This window comes from Lathyrus oleraceus, chromosome 2, assembly GCF_024323335.1.
Source record: "Lathyrus oleraceus cultivar Zhongwan6 chromosome 2, CAAS_Psat_ZW6_1.0, whole genome shotgun sequence".
NCBI lineage: Eukaryota > Viridiplantae > Streptophyta > Magnoliopsida > Fabales > Fabaceae > Lathyrus > Lathyrus oleraceus.
In genome coordinates, this window is record NC_066580.1 from 79,124,046 (window position 1) to 79,136,992 (window position 12,947).

Genomic DNA, 12,947 nt, shown 5'->3' on the forward strand with positions numbered 1-12,947 from the left:
CTCCCAAGAATAAGCACACAAACATCCGGTACTACATCTCAAGAGAGAAAGCCAGATTCACCGGAGAGTATCCAATCTGCCGGGGATCAGAGATACCAGGAAGCAAAGACCTCTGCAGGGGATGAATCATCAGTCATTCCGGCTGGGGATAGGAGTTTATGGCACAGATAAAATCTGCCGCATAAGCAACTCGACTGGGGAATCCATCCAAGGAGGTAAAGGGATTCTGGGGATCAAACACCAAGTACCATATCTACCAAGGAGATCACATCTGCTGAGGAGGGAAGGTTGCTACTCCGCTGAAGGGGCGAGTGGTGAATATCTTAACAAGCATTCCACTCAGTAGGATAAGCCACAAAAGGCTCCGGAGTAAGAAAATACAGTCATGCTAGGACAATGAACAAATGTCTTACCTTGTTAGAGATCATACCATCCTTGGGAGAGCACTGAGGATATCCTAAGTATCTTTTCGTCATTGTGAATGTTCACAAGTTATGAAAAATTCATTTCTTCAAAACAATGATATTTTTTCAATTAAACATGCAAAACATTTGTCGAATAGAAACAAATAAGAGTGCAAATAATTGGATAAAAGGCTCAAATTTATTTGATGGAATGGTAGTCTGCAAATGGCAAGACTCCATAGATCTTTACAAATTTGAAATTGGTGATATATATTGGAAGAGGGCTACATTGAACATAATGACCATTTCTCCACCAATTCTGAATCCGATGTATTTGAAGCTTCGGTTGATGACGAATGAGCAAGAATCTCTGACGGATGGCAGTTGTAGAACAAAGTCTTATCAGGATGCAGTTACTTGCCAAATCCCTATTTTTTTCCTAGATTGCCCCGGGATGAGGTACTCAATCTAGCGGGATACATGTATTCATTTTTTATGTCTCTAACTTTTGCCTGGATCGCCCTTTCGGGTTTTCAATCCACCGAGACGCTCATTTTTGCCTAAGCCGCCCTTTCGGGTTTTCAACTTAGCGAGCTATGCTGTTTTTATTTTTAGGCGAAGTATTTCTTGACTGCATCTGAATTCACAATACGAGTGAAATCCTCCCCATCCATAGTTGTAAGTATCAAAGCACCGCCTGAAAAGGCTCTCTTAACAACATATGGGCCTTCGTAGTTTGGAGTCCACTTGCCCCTGGAATCGGGCGCGAAAGACAAGACTTTCTTGAGCACAAGGTCACCTTCTCGGAACACACGAGGTTTGACCTTCTTATCAAAAGCTTTCTTCATCCTCTGCTGATATAACTGACCGTGGCACATGGCAGTCAATCTCTTTTCTTCTATCAAGTTCAGCTGGTCATAACGACTCTGAACCCATTCAGCATCAGTCAACTTGGCTTTCATCAAGACTCTCATTGATGGGATCTCCACCTCTACTGGGAGTACGGCTTCCATGCCATAAACAAGAGAGAAAGGGGTTGCCCCTGTTGAAGTGCGGACAGACGTACGATATCCATGCAAAGCAAATGGCAACATCTCGTGCCAATCTTTGTACGTGACAACCATCTTTTGGATAATCTTCTTGATATTCTTATTAGCAGCTTCAACAGCCCCATTCATCTTGGGTCTGTAAGGAGAAGAATTATGGTGTGCAATCTTGAACTCACTACACAGCTCTTTCATCATTTTGTTATTCAAGTTAGATCCATTATCAGTAATGATCTTATCTGGCACACCATATCGGCATATAAGTTGATTCTTGATAAACTTCACGACCACCTGCCTAGTCACATTTGCATATGATGCTGCTTCAACCCACTTGGTGAAGTAATCGATTTCTACGAGAATAAATCTGTGTCCGTTGGACGCTTTCGGCTCTATCATGCCAATCATGTCAATTCCCCACATGGAGAAAGGCCAAGGTGATGAGATCACATTCAAAAGTGTCGGGGGAATATGAATCTTATCTGCATAAATCTGACACTTATGGCATTTCTTCACATATTTGCAGCAGTCAGACGCCATTGTCAGCCAATAGTAGCATGCTCTCAACATCTTTCTAGCCATGGCATGTCCATTGGAATGAGTACCAAATGAACCCTCGTGGACCTCAATCATCAATGGGTCTGTTTCGTGTCTATCCACGCATCTGAGCAGAACCATGTCAAAATTTCTCTTATAAAGCACATCACCATTGAGGTAGAGACTTCCTGATAATCTCCTCAAAGTCTTTCTATCTTTCACAGATGCCCCAGGCGGGTAAACCTGGTTCTAAAGGAAACACTTGATGTCGTAATACCATGGCTTATCATCTTTCACCTCTTCTACTGCAAATACATGAGCGGGTCTGTCCAAGCGCATCATAGTGATATTGGGAACTTCATTCCAAAGTTTAACCACAATCATCGAAGCAAGTGTAGCAAGAGCGTCTGCCATCCGATTCTCATCTCGAGGAATATGATGAAAGTCAACCTCAGTAAAGAATGTTGAAATCCTCCTCGCATAATCCCTATATGGAATGAGACCAGGCTGATTCGTTTCCCATTCACCCTTAATCTGATTAACAACGAGGGCCGAATCACCATAAACATCAAGATGCTTGATCCTTAGATCAATACATTCCTCCAATCCCATAATACAGGCCTCATACTCAGCCATATTATTCGTGCATTTGAAAGTTAGCCTTACTGTAAAAGGGATATGTGTGCCCTGAGGAGTAATAATCACTGCCCCAATACCATTTCCATACTGATTTACAGCGCCATCAAACGCCATACTCCATTTGGAACCAGGCTCTGGCCCTTCATCGAGTGTAGGCTCATCACAATCTTTCATTTTCAAACACAGGATCTCCTCATCTGGGAAGTCATACTGAACTGATTGATAATCTTCAATTGGTTGATGTGCCAAGTGGTCAGCCAAGATACTACCTTTAATAGCCTTCTGAGCTCGATACTCAATATCATACTCAGATAACAACATCTGCCACCGGGCGATCCTCCCGGTTAAAGCAGGCTTCTCGAAGATGTACTTGATTGGATCCATTCTGGATATCAACCTAGTCGTATGATTTATCATATACTGGCGTAAGCGCTTAGTAGCCCAAGCCAAAGCACAGCATGTCTTCTCAAGCATTGAGTATCGAGACTCACAATCAGTGAACTTATTGCTTAGGTAGTAAATAGCATACTCTTTCTTTCCCGATTCATCTTGCTGACCAAGGACACAACCCATTGAGTCTTCAAGAATAGTTAGATACATGATCAAAGGTCTTCCTTCCACGGGCGGAGACAGGATCAGAGGTTCAGATAGATACTCTTTAATACTGTCGAAAGCTTTCTGACAATCCTCGGTCCAATCATGGGACTGATCTTTCCGGAGGAGCTTCAATATCGACGCACATGTGGCAGTCATGTGGGATATGAATCTGGAAATGTAATTCTAGCGGCCAAGAAATCCTCGGAATTGCTTCTCAGTTTTGGGCGCAGGCATCTCTTGTATTGCTTTGACCTTGGTAGGATCAACTTCAATACCTCTTTCACTGACAATAAAGCCCAATAACTTGCCAGAACGGACTCCAAATGTACACTTGTTGGGATTTAGGCGAAGCTTGTACTTCCTCAAACGCTGAAAAAGCTTCAACAGGTGCTCTACATGTTCCACTTCCGTTCTTGACTTGGCGATCATATCATCAACATATACCTCGATCTCCTTGTGCATCATATCATGAAACAAGGTGGTCATAGCTCGTTGATACGTGGCTCCGGTGTTCTTCAAACCGAAGGGCATCACTCGATAACAGAATGTTCCCCAAGGTGTGATGAATGTTGTCTTCTCCATATCCTCGGGTGCCATTTTGATCTGATTATATCCGGAAAATCCGTCCATAAATGAGAAGACATTGAATTTAGCTGTATTATCTACCAACATGCCAATATGTGGTAGAGGAAAATCATCTTTTGGACTAGCTTTATTCAAGTCTTTATAGTCCACACACATCCGCACTTTTCCATCTTTCTTAGGCACGAGCATAATATTGGCCACCCATTGAGGATATGTAGAAGTCACCAGAAACCCTGCATCAATTTGCTTTTGAACCTCCTCTTTGATCTTCACTGCCATATCAGGATGAGTTCTTCTGAGCTTCTGCTTCACAGGCACGCACTCAGGCTTCAAGGGTAAGAAATGTTGCACAATATCAGTATCTAGACCTGGCATGTCTTCATATGACCAGGCAAAGACATCAACATATTCTCGTAGCAAATCAATCAACCCCTTCTTAACAGATTCTTCCAGGAGTGCCCCAATCTTCACTTCTCGCACACAATCTTTAGACCCTAAGTTGACTGTTTCCAGATTCTCAAGATGCGGCTGAATGATCTTCTCTTCATGCTCAAGTAGACGGGTAATCTCGTCAGGAATCTCCTCAACATCATCTTCTTCTGCCTCAAATACAGGGAATTCAAAGTTGGGAGATGGTGTTGGGTCATTATGTTTAATGGGTTTGATCAACCTGCACAATGATTTTGGATATGAAAAGCTTTAGAATTCAGACAAGGCAAATCATTATGCAAATGAAAATATTGATTTTATTCTATTTTTTAGGTTTTATGTGATCACCAATTTCACGCAAAAAGCGAAAAGGGAAAATAATTGGAAAAACAAACATTTAACATGAATTTATTGAATGAAAATATCATTGTATTTATGTGCCAATAATGTCATCACTCCTCCTTTTGGCATGGGAGGAGGGTTTTTAAACATGGTGAACATTACTTAGACTTATGGATAACTGTTGGAATATCCACAGCGACCCAATTATTGCAGATTCCCCCAGGGATGACGAAGTTGCCAGGTTCCTCCTCGTCCTCCTCCAGAATGGCAGCAGCTTCCTCATCTTGGCCAGTGTGGATGAACCCTCCACTCTTGAACAACCCTTGTGTGTTGAAAACCCCAGACGAATAACCTATTCCAGCCCGAGACCTGTTGTCTTCTAGCTCAATCATTTTCCCTAAACCAGCGGTTGCGCCACGCTCAATGGCCAACTTTGCATCTTTATAGGAAGCAAATGAAGGAGTTCTCTTCTCAATAGGCTCAGCAATAGATAAAGATTGGAAAGGAGTTCCAACTTCATCCTCAGCATCTATGTATGAGAAGGAAGACAAATGGCTAACCAGGAGAGCATTTTCTCCCCCTACCACCACCAGTTTCTTATTCTTCACAAATTTCAGTTTCTGGTGTAGGGTGGATGTCACGGCGCCTGCCTCATGAATCCATGGTCTTCCTAAGAGACAGCTATATGATGGGTGGATGTCCATAACCTGGAAGGTAATCTGGAAATCACTCGGTCCGATCTTGACTGGGAGATCCACTTCCCCAATCACAGTTTTGCGAGACCCATCGAAAGCCTTCACAACTACTCCACTCTGCCTCATGGGAGGCCCTTGATATGACAGTTTAGAGAGAGTGGATTTTGGAAATACGTTCAGTGATGACCCAGTGTCCCCCAGCACATTGGACATGGCGTCGTCTTTGCAACCCATAGATATATGTAATGCCAAGTTGTGGTCTCTTCCCTCCTCGGGGAGATCAGAGTCACAGAAACTCAAGTTGTTACAAGCGGTAATGTTTGCAACAATGTTATCGAATTGTTCTATCGTGACATCGTGATCCACATATGCCACACCCAAAACCTTCTGCAGAGCCTCTCGATGTGGTTATGAATTTAAGAGCAATGATAACACCGATATCTTGGATGGCGTTTGTAGAAGCTGGTCTACAATATTGTACTCGCTTCTCTTGATGAGCTTCAGCATCTCATCGCAATCTTCTTTCATATTGCCCCTAGGGCCAACAAAAGTAGGAGTTATCAATGTAGAGGAGGGCTTAGCAACAGGTGCCAGATTCGAAGGGCTCACAGCATTCCCAATCGGGCGTTCAACAGAATCAGCATTAGCCTGGGGCTTGGGAGGTGCTGAAAACACACGACCGCTGCGGGTCAAACCACTAACATCCGCAATGTTAACAACAGAGGAAGATGGTAAGGACACTTCTTTCCCATCTTCTACCGCGACAGCATTGTAGCGATAGGGAATTGCTTTTTCGGAGGAGTATGGTACTAGTCCGGCTGGCTTGATGGTTAACGCGGGAGAAACCTTTTGCTTGCAACCATCATACTTGATGATAACAGGTTCGGGGATCCGGAATACTGGAGAAATTACGTTGACCTCGTCAGCATCTTCGTCAACATTTCTGTTTTGAAGGATCTCAATGACTCCTTCATCCAGCATTTCTTGAACATCTTTGCGCACCTGGCGACAACCTCTTTGGTTGACAGAACAGACTCGACATCTATCGTGGTCATGCTCATAATGACTATACTCACATAGCAAACGATGCATCTCGACCAGAGATTGTCGAATATGACTGACATATTTGACTTTGTACTTGCTAGGGCAGCCCTGGACCATGTTGACAGATTTCCCATGCTCGGGCAATGGGTTCTTCTTCACATTAGGACCTACGTCCTCGAAACACAAAATGCCACACCTCACAAGGTCTTGAACCTTGGTCTTAAAAGGGTAACAATTCTCCACGTCGTGGCCGGGAGCACCAGAATGGTAAACACAGTGTAATTCAGGCTTATACCACCACTGGGGGTTAGCAGGTATAGCCGGTGGGTCTCTCAGAGTAATCAACTTCCTCTCTATCAAAGAGGGATATAATTCTGCATACGTCATTGGAATAGGATCAAAGGTGACCCTTTTCCTCTCGTAACTCGTGCTGGTTTGATTACTGTTTCGAGGTTGGTAGGCCTGCTGTTACGGACGGTGCTGTTGATGTTGATATTGCGGATGTGGTTGCTGATTATTGTTATGTTGCGGGTATTGTGACTGTCTCTGAAGACTGGTGCTATATGAGCCACCTGGTGCTGGTTACCGGCAGGACGCACGGTCTTCCTCCTCACAGAGGGTCTTCTTGGTTTCACATGGGAGATCACAACATGTGCCTCGCCATCTTTCTTCTTCGCAAACGACCCATAGCGTTTGGCAGAAGAGCCTTCTTCAATGGTCAGACGTCCTTCTCTAACCCCTTCTTCTAGACGCATCCCCATATTCACCATCTCGGTGAAGTCAGAAGGAGCTCTAGCAATCATCCGCTCATAATAAAAAGAACTCAAGGTCTTCAAAAAGATCTTGGTCATCTCTTTCTCTTCTAGCGGAGGCACAATCTGTGCTGCTAACTCTCGCCACCTCTGGGCGTACTCTTTAAACGTTTCCTTGTCCTTCTAGGACATGGCCCTCAATTGATCCCTATCGAGAACCATATCCACATTGTACTTGTATTGCTTGACGAAGGCCTCGCCAAGATCGTTGAAGGATCGGATGTTAGCACTGTCTAAACCCATGTACCAACACAGAGCGGCGCCGGACAGACTGTCTTGAAAGTAGTGGATGAGCAATTGGTCATTGTCGGTCTGAGTTGACATTTTCCTGGCATACATGACCAGGTGGCTGAGAGGACAAGTATTTCCCTTGTATTTTTCAATGTCAGGGACCTTGAATTTCACAGGGATCTTCACATTAGGAACCAAGCAGAGTTCGGCAGAAGACTTGCCGAAAAGATCCTTTCCTCTGAGAGTTTTCAATTCCTTGCGGAGCTCGAGAAATTGATCATTCATAGCGTCCATCTTCTCATAGACATCTGGGCCATCTGACGGCTCAGAGTGATAGATGGTGTCGTCTACCCTGGGCATAGTATGCACGACAGGAGGAGGGACAGCAAGGACCAGGCTAGATGCTGGCATAGAAGCAAAGGTAGGAGCAGGACCCTCGGGCATGAAATTGGGAGGCATCCCCCACGGGAATCCGGCTGGCATGGATGCTGGAGCAAAGTGTGCACTGGCTGCAGGCACAGTCGAGGAGACAATCTCAGAGATGACTGTCCTCTGGGGAGGAGTTGAAGGTGTCGGAGAAGACTGGCTCTGAGCAGCCAAGAATGATTCCATCAAGGCACTTAATCTGGCCACTTCCTCTTTCAGCTCGCGGTTCTCTTGTTCCAAATGATCCATCAGTCTTGAAATGTTGGCTCTGGTGTAGTACCGGTGAGTCAGCTTGTCTTCAAAATAAATGAAGAACACAGAGTTAGACCATAGGACAAGAAGGCGGGAACAAAACCTGCTTATGCACATGATGCATGCAATGCTTGTGCACATGATTTTTCTTTTATTTTCAAAGGAACTTGAGGGTTCTATTTGCAAATTTTTGGAAATATTAAACATTTATCACATATGGAAATATCTCATCAAATAATATCGGATAAAAGAAGTACAACATTGTTAACCATATACAAGAGAAAAGGAAAAATAATCATCCTATGGATCCCTAAAAACAATCATCCAAAGCTCTGGACACAGGAAGATAAGATGCACGAAGCCTCTTCACCTCCCTCTCGTACGCTGCCTCCATATCCGCCTTCTCCTTGGCGAGTCGGTCGTACTTCCTCTTCCAAAACTTGGAAGACTGAGGAAGTAGAGAAGTCCATGCATCATCAAGATCATCAATAACTTGATGTTCGAGGAACTCTATCAAAGCATCCTTCTCCTTGATCTGCTGAAGCAACTCCTCCCTTTCACGGATCCAAGCACGTGATCGGTCTTCATCTCTCAACTCCTCTACTCCTTGGTTAGGGAGGGTTGAAGGCCCAGCCATAACCAAAGGTGTAGGTCTCGGATACTCGTAAGGCATGAGATACTCAGACGCTCTCTTCCTAACCCAAGCAGTGTATGGCTCCATAGAAACACAATTCTTAGGACCCAACTCTTTCCTTCCTTTCCTATGAATCTTGCGCCAAGCGCGGACCATTCTGCCCTTCAAGCCTTGAGGATCTTTACCCTCCTGGAAGAACACACCCTCTAACAGAATGTTATTAGGTTTATCCTTTAGGGGGAACCCAAGCTGACGACGTGCCAAAACAGGGTTGTAGTTAATCCCACCACATGAACCAAGAAGAGGTACATTGGAGAATTCACCACAAGAGTCAATAATCTGCACACCATCATACACACGGTTATACCAAGAGATATCATCATTAGTGAGAGACATAAGTCTCGTGGACCACCGTAGACATCCCTTGTTCTCCTTGAAGGCGACCGTTTGCGGTAAGTGAGAAATAAACCACTTATACAATAGGGGCAAACAACATACAATGGCGCCACCACCCTTTGCATTCCTCAGATGCAAAGAGAAATAGGTATCACCCAACAGAGTCGGAACGGGATTAAGAGTAGAGAAGATCCTAATAGCGTTCACATCCATAAACTTGTCGATGTTGGGGAACAATACCAATCCATAGATGAGTAGTACAAATATGGCTTCGAAGGCATCCTCACTCATGGCCTTCCCATATACAGTAGCTTGAGCAATGAGGAACTCAGAAGGGAGACCTTGAATTCCACCTTTGGTAGTCATATGAACATCAACCAGAGATTCATCTATGTGCAACATGTCTGCTATCTCTTGAGAAGTAGGAATACTCTCCAAGCCACTGAACGTCAACTGATCTAGAATAGGTATACCCACAAGGTAGGCATACTCCTCAAGCGTGGGCAAAAGCTGAAAATCCGGAAACGTTAAGCAACGGTACAAAGGATCATAAAACTGCACCAATACACTCATCAACCCTTCATCCACCTGAGTAGTCAGAAGAGGAAGAAGCTTCCCAAAACGAGCCTTGAAACCCAAAGGATCTAATACATAGGATGTCAGATTCCTTAACTCTTTCAAGTCTGGTTGTCTGAAGCTGTACTTCTTTGTATTTCTTCTTTGTCTTTCCATGTCTGAAACTTTGCAAATAAAACCCCTTAAGTTCCTTGAAAATTTTCTTCATTAATGATGATATGGATGCAAATGAGTGCATGAATGCATGAATGCAACAATCACACTCAAGGATCAAGCAAAGCACACCAAACAAAGGTCATGGGGTGGATCATATCATCCCTAATATCAATCATCCATTTTGGTGGATTATGGTTTACACCTTATCAACACCCAAGTTCCATTGATATTAAGGATACATGAACGGATCAACCATGAATCAAGGGTTTGTTGCAAGTCACTAGCATGGAGTCTCGGTTAAGAACCACCTAAAGGGAGTGTACTAGGGTTTAAACCTGCCAAACATGTTCTACAAGAGGTTCCCATAGTCATCATCCCATCTTTCGGATATTATCGGAGAAACGACTACTCGTATTCCAAAAATATTCTCAAGAGAGACTCTTATGAGTGTAGTATCGCGTAACAATCGTATCAAATCTTGCATTTGAACGACTTTCGCACTACATCCTAAGAATAGGCCAAGATGGGCTTGGTAAACTAAGGTCCTTGGCTTCTAAGGTCTATATTGGAAAGAGTAATGTCTAACCACAACTTACTTGTGTGACATTATTGATCCCAACATGACCTCCACCATGTGAATGGACTTGCAGGTCAACTTGCTAAGGAATAACTCCACACAAGTCAACAAGACTACGCCATTCTCCTATCCCAAGTGCACTCGAGTCCGGGTATAGAACTCATCACACAAAGATCACCAAGCATACAAGGAATTAATATCAAGCAAATCAATCATTACACACAATACAGTAATCCCAAATTGCACAAAAATATGTCACAAGACAATACAATACAATAAGCATGAAAAGTTGGCAAAGCCCACTAGGATGCTCCCCAGCAGAGTCGCCACTTTTCTGTAGCGGGGTATTCGTTACCATTAGAGATATTAACTAAATCCAAGGTAAATCATACGAGTCGAGTCGCCACCGCACTTCTATTTACCCAAAGGAATGGTTAGAAACAGAGATCTGGGTAAGGGGGTTGGTTATGTAATGGGAAGGTGTTAGGCACCCAAAACATCCTATGTACTCCTAGGGAGCCCTTTTCAGACTTGTTGTAAGGTTGTTGTTTTGTGAAAATTTGTTTGTGCAAACATGATTGAAGAGATGAGAAGAGAATATACAAGTTTATTTACATTTTATGTTTGGATGGATAAACCCATTGCCTACGTACCATCTTATAAAAAGATTAGGATCAAAACCTCGTAGTTCGGGGTAAAAATATCAAAAAAAACAAGTTGGTGAATTGATTGGTCCAAAAGCCTTAAGGTCTTTTGTTATCAAAGGGAGAAAACTCAACCAAACCACAAATCCACCATGTGAGGATAGCTTCAACATGCTAGTGAGGGGTTAACCCTATAATAAGCAAGGAAGACTCATTGTCCATCACTAAGGATATAGGTGAGTATTACATCTACCACCAAGATAACTCAAACCTAATAGCTAAAGGTTATGAAAGATTTGATTAAGAAAGTGGCCATTGGAACCACAAAAAGACATTTGAATGGGTTATATTTACCAATTAGAAGTATATAAAAAAATGGTCAAAGTTGACTTAAGGATTCAATTCAAAATAAGTGTTATGAAAAGAAAGTTTGAAAATCAAAAGCATAAGGCTTAAGTTTCTAATGTTGAAAACAAATGTTAAATGTTTGCACAAAAGTTTTGGCTTGGGTTAGAGTGGAGAGAAGAAGAAGAATGGCTAAGTCCTAAGTAAAGCAAAAGGAAAGGGATAAAGAAACAAAACCATAATGGAGTTCCTCTCTTGAGATCATATTGATTATCCAAGTAGCTCCCATCATTTGGAATAAGCAATCACAAAGCATAAGCAATCAAACAAGTCTCTTAAGAGATCCTCAATGCATCTTGTATCTTTCATTTTGGATGAACATGGTAATGGTCCTTCAATTTGAGCTCATAGAACTCCCTAGCACAGAAGCACACACATCAAAAGTTTCATGAAGTAAACCAAGGATGGACAAGAGTGAGTTTAGAGATTTGGTCCACATTCATCATTAAGGTCCTTTTACTCCAATTTTGCATAGGGAATGTCCTAGAATCTAAGTCCATTTCTCCATTTTTGCATAGGGTATGTCCTAGAATCTAAGTCCACTTCTTTGCATTTGGTTCTCAACAATCAAAACAAAACACAAGTGTAGCACCTCAAATTTGCCCTCCCCATTCATGCATTCATTTCATTTTTTGGGCATTTATCATTCCATATTGCATTGCATCATATCAATAAGATCTGGCATCAAGAGGATCCTTTGTGCAGAAGAGCAAGTCTTTCCTTGAGATGAAGGCCACATGATTATTCTAAAGAGCTTATATGAGCTAGGGTTCATTTTGAAGCAATTGTACCAAGTGGTAGAGGCCCAAATTCATCAGTACATTTCCAGGTCATCTGAGGACCATAAAAGTCAACTGTACAGTCAACTGAGGGCTTTGAGTTGGGGAAGTGAGTGGAAGCATCTCATTCATGTTCATAAAAGGCCTATTCATCATTTCAAACATCTATCTTGAAGATTTTGAAGTCAAATCAAAAGTTTCCAAAAATGGAAAGTGACTTGTAATTCAAAGTTTCCAAAAATGGCAAGTTTTTGGACCACATTCAATTTGATTTTCCAACATCAAAGAAGCTTCAAATGGATTTTTGGTCAACATGAAATTTGAAGATCTTTCTCTCCTCTTTTCAAAAAGTCCAAGATCATGATCATCTGATGAATGGTTGAGAGGTTATGAACAAATGATTGCAAAGTGTACATGAAAGTTCAACATGGCATAACTTTGGCTACAAAACTCCAAATTGAGTCACTCTTTTTGAAAAATGCTCCTTGTAACCAAGAGATTCCAAATCAATCATTGCTTTGCATGAAAGAGGATCACATGACCACTTGTCCATACAAGTGCATTTTGGAGGGAAAATGCATAATTTGAAATTGGTTGATCACATGAGCCAAATACCAATCCCATCATGTTCATGAGCTGATTTTAAGTGGAATTGAACACTTGCATGGCACTGTTCACGTGCATACCATCACATGCTAAGCACACTTGTGTATTTTGCACTTTCACCTCATTCTTCCTTAATCA